Raw genomic sequence first — 4,105 nt, 5'->3', positions numbered from 1 at the left:
AGTTACCAGACTGAGTGCTGCAGCCTGCCCAGGCTTTCCAGCCTGCCCAGGCTTTCCTGCAAACACTAAGCAAACACTCCAGATCACCTCTGCTCCATGCTCCACCGCCCCCCCCCCCCAATTTTCCTGGAGGGCCCAGGCAGTGGTTCACAGCCTCAGAGAAGAATGCACCCAGAGGACAGGATTGACTGGGAGCTGCCTTGAAAATAAACATGGCTGGAGGGTGGGGAGAGCCTCTTAGAGCCTCCCCACTCCTTAAGTGCACCCCACCCCCAGCATTTCCTTTCTCCCCTCCTTCATTTGTCTGTCTTTGCTTTCTCTTCCTCTTGGGCTGCCAGCTCTCACCCCGCCTTTTGAGGCACCTAAGTTAGTATCAATCATGATAATATGGCACGATGGTTCAGGGCGCTGGACTCCGATGTGGTTAACCGCAGTTCGAGTCCTGGACATGGCAGCTTGCTTTCTCAATACCTCTCTCTCTCTCTCTCTGTTCCTCTCTGGTCAAAATTTAAAATAAATAAAGTAAATAAAGTTAAACAAAAATAAATCTTTCTTTAAAAAGGTATGCATTTAAAATTCTCACTGGTGAATAAAGCATTCCCTTCTGATCATTCCAACATCCAGCTGCCCTCCTCCACTTTAGAGCCATGGAAATTGAGGCCCCCAGAAATGAAAGTACTTGTGCAACTTCACAGAGGTTGGGGTGGATCAAGACTTCCAGGCCTGTGTGCTAGGTGCTACCACTCCTGCTTTGGGTGGGGTGGAGAGAACAGCACTGTCCTAGCCAGATACCAGGGACCAGGACACCATCGCTCAGCTCCAGGGAGACCTTTTCCCAAGTGTGCGGGTGCTCCCAGACTGATCCCCTGTCTGGGAGGTCTCCATCCCTGGGCATCTGCAGCCTCAGCACCAGAGCATAGCCAGCCTAGGCCTCTAGGAGCACAGTGAGTCCCCACTGCTGGGTGTCAGGGAGCAAGGCACAGGCAGCTCCCCTCCTGCCTTTGTCCCCACCACTCTGCCAGCCCTCAGGAGCAGTAAGAACTTCCTGCTGGAAACCAAACCACTGCAGACCTCCTGCTGGTCGGTGGGGGAGTGTGTGTGTGTGTGTGTGTGTGTGTGTGTGTGTACAATGGTGAGGGGCACTGGAGTCAGGCCTCAGACCTTAGAAGCCCAGCATTACGGGTCCGGACTTGAGCAAGTACCTGTACCTCGGGTATGCACCTTGGACGACCTGCAGCAGAGTTGTGGTGAGTTCAAATCCTACTTCCATTTGGTCTCCAGGGAGTTGTCTCGATCTCTCCAAGCCCTGCTTTTCTGATTTTTAGAACTGGGAATATAAAACGCACTTACTTTATAGATTGCCAGAGGATTAAGGGGGATTACCTCTGGGAAGCATTTAGCGCAGTATACTTGGCCCAATAAGCACTCAGTAAACGTTAGTTTATTATTACTACCCTGGGACAAGTGGAGGCTAACGTTTGCAGATTCTGGGGATGAACCTTGCACCCTTGAGCTTACTGAGTCTGCAGGTGTGGGGCTTTTTGAAGGGCAGGGTTAACCCCGGTTCTGCTGTATTTGGGGGCGGACTCAGGCGGGCGGTTTCGTTATCCCCAGCTGAGCTGCTGCTGAGGCCAGGACTTCAGTGCCTGCGTGTAGCGGCCTGAGTGTGTTCCCAGCTGAGTTCCTGCTGCCGTGCTTGCGGGACCTCACCTGCAGCGGATTCGGATTTTGGGCGAACAAAATCCTCTTGTTCACCTTATGGATGCGTAGTCCACGTTGTGTACACAAACCCCTAAGGAAGCAGGAGTCCCGGTGCTCGGCCTCTGGCTCATCGAACAATTTGTGCTATTAATGGTTATTTTATTTATATCGTTAGAATTGTCCCCGGGTCTGTTTACACCAACGTCTGGTCGTGCTGGCCACAGTGTTTGGACAGGGGATTACACTAATGGATGGCTAGCTGGGAGGGGAGAAGGAGGCGTGGATGGAAACCGGGCTCCAGGACGCCGCTAGCTCGGGTGGGCTTGGAGGGAAGGGGGCCTCTCTCCAGTTCGACCTCTGACCTTAGAAGGGAAGGAAACCTGTCTCTCTGTGATAGGAAGCCTTAGCCTCTGCGGGGTGGAGGCTGGAGGTGGCTAGTCTCGGGCCCCACCCCTCTTCTCACAAGGCCGACTCCAAACTCGAGGTCGTCTGGCTTGGGTGCGCACAAGTCAACAACAAGTCAACAAGACCCTGATCTCCTCGGATGTAACCACTTTGACTTCCCCATGTCGGTGGCGCTGGTTTAGAGCTTCAGCCTCCAACTCTGGATTATTGTGGATCCCTGGCTGCCTGGCAACCAGTGGGGTTAGAATGGTCTTCCAAGGGCGGGACACCCCACAGACCCGGGACCAGCAGTTAGAGTAATGACTGCGTGGAGTCCCGAACCCGGTGGCTTAAAACTCACGCTGCACGTGTGTGTGCATGCCCCAGATCCTGAGAGGAGAATGGAGGAGAAGGGATTGCATGATTTCTCACTTTCTGTCTCTGTCTCTCTCTGTCTGGCAGTGAACGCCCTATAGCAAAAACCTCTCCAAAAAAATTTAAAAGGGCTGGACGCCCCACAAACCGCAACTCCCCCAATTCCCAAAGTCTTAATGCATCTGAGCTTGGGTGTGCATCCACTGTGTGTGCTCCAGCAAAACACCGCCTGCGCAGCGACCGACCGACCAGTGGAAAGGCTGGAAAGACGGCGGTCTGGCAACCAGCGGGGCCACAGGGTGGACCGAGGGCCGTGGAAATCTCGAAAAGACTAGTTCTGGAGCCCTGGCTTAGGAGCCAAGCATCTTTGGTGCAGGGCAGGGGGGCTGAATAAAATAGCTGACGTGTCAGTGGCGTTTACTAGGCGCCAGACGCTGTGCCCAGCTCTCTTACTCCACACTTCCGTCCTCGGATGCAGTCCTACTGTGACTCCTTTTTAAGGGAAGAGGAATCAGGACCTTCAGGAGCGTGGGCAGTCTCACTGCTAGTAAATGGCAGAGCCAGAATTCTGACCATGCTGACCGTCCTGGGAATCATGGCCCTGGTGCTCGTGTTTCCGGCTTCGAGTATTCGTTTGGGGTCCTGGTGTGAACTGTAGACCCTCTCCCAGAAAGAGCAGAGCAAGCACGTGCAACCCTTTGCCAACAATTTCAGGGGCTTCACGGAAACCCCAATGGCATCCAAAGACCTCTGATGAATAACTTTGCCTTTATAGAGTATGAAATCGTGTTTGATTTCATGTTAATTTTGAACAAGGAAGGGAGAAATAACTTTGATATCCGTATTACAAGTGATGATTCCGGAAACTCAGAGAGGTCAAGTCACCTGCGGAGACCAAACAGCCCGAATTGGACTCTCAGACGTCCTGGGCGCCACTTCTGTCTCCCCAGACCCCGAAGTTCTCCCCTTCCTTCTCTCTTGGGTGCCTCTCTCTACAGCCGGAGGACTGGGGCCAGCTCTTCGGAGGGAGGTGCAGGCTTGCCGGGGGCCCAGATCCAGCCCAGGTCGCCCTGTGCTCTGTGGGCCGCGCTGCCAGGACGCGCGCTCCGGTAAACGGTTTATCTAAAGGCAACTTCTGTTTCTCGTTGGCTGTCTGGAGTTGCCCCGCAGCCAGCAATGAAAAATGCGCCTTTTCCCGAGACTCTGGCGGGGGTGATTTATGTGGGAACCGTCCCCGCGAGGCCTGCGCAGCGGAGCTTGCCCCGAGGGTGGAGGGCGAGGGCCGGCCTGGAAGAGAAGCTGGTGCCTCCGCCCTTGCAGCCCCGCTTTTACGGCGCCCCTTTCCGCCCCTACGCACAGGACATTTCACAGCCGCTCCCCCAAGAAGCTGAGCGCTTTATCGCGGTAAAGTAAACACCATTATTCCAGGTCCATTAACATAGAGATTGTGGCGTTGTAAATAGACCTGCAGAGGGAGAAGAGCAGCCCCCGAGAACTCCCTTGTAAAACGGTGAAGGCTCTCTAAAGATTTATGGCCGCTGATTGGCCCCCCAACCTCCTAAGAAATCTCAGTCTTGGCCAAAGCCAGAAGGTGGGGCATTCCCCCAGCCTAGAAATCCCGCCCGGGTATTCAGACTGAGGGTAG

The sequence above is a fragment of the Tupaia chinensis genome, unplaced genomic scaffold (assembly GCF_000334495.1).
Source record: "Tupaia chinensis unplaced genomic scaffold, TupChi_1.0 Scaffold000539_1, whole genome shotgun sequence".
NCBI lineage: Eukaryota > Metazoa > Chordata > Mammalia > Scandentia > Tupaiidae > Tupaia > Tupaia belangeri.
Note: the sequence above shows the minus strand (reverse complement) of the source record.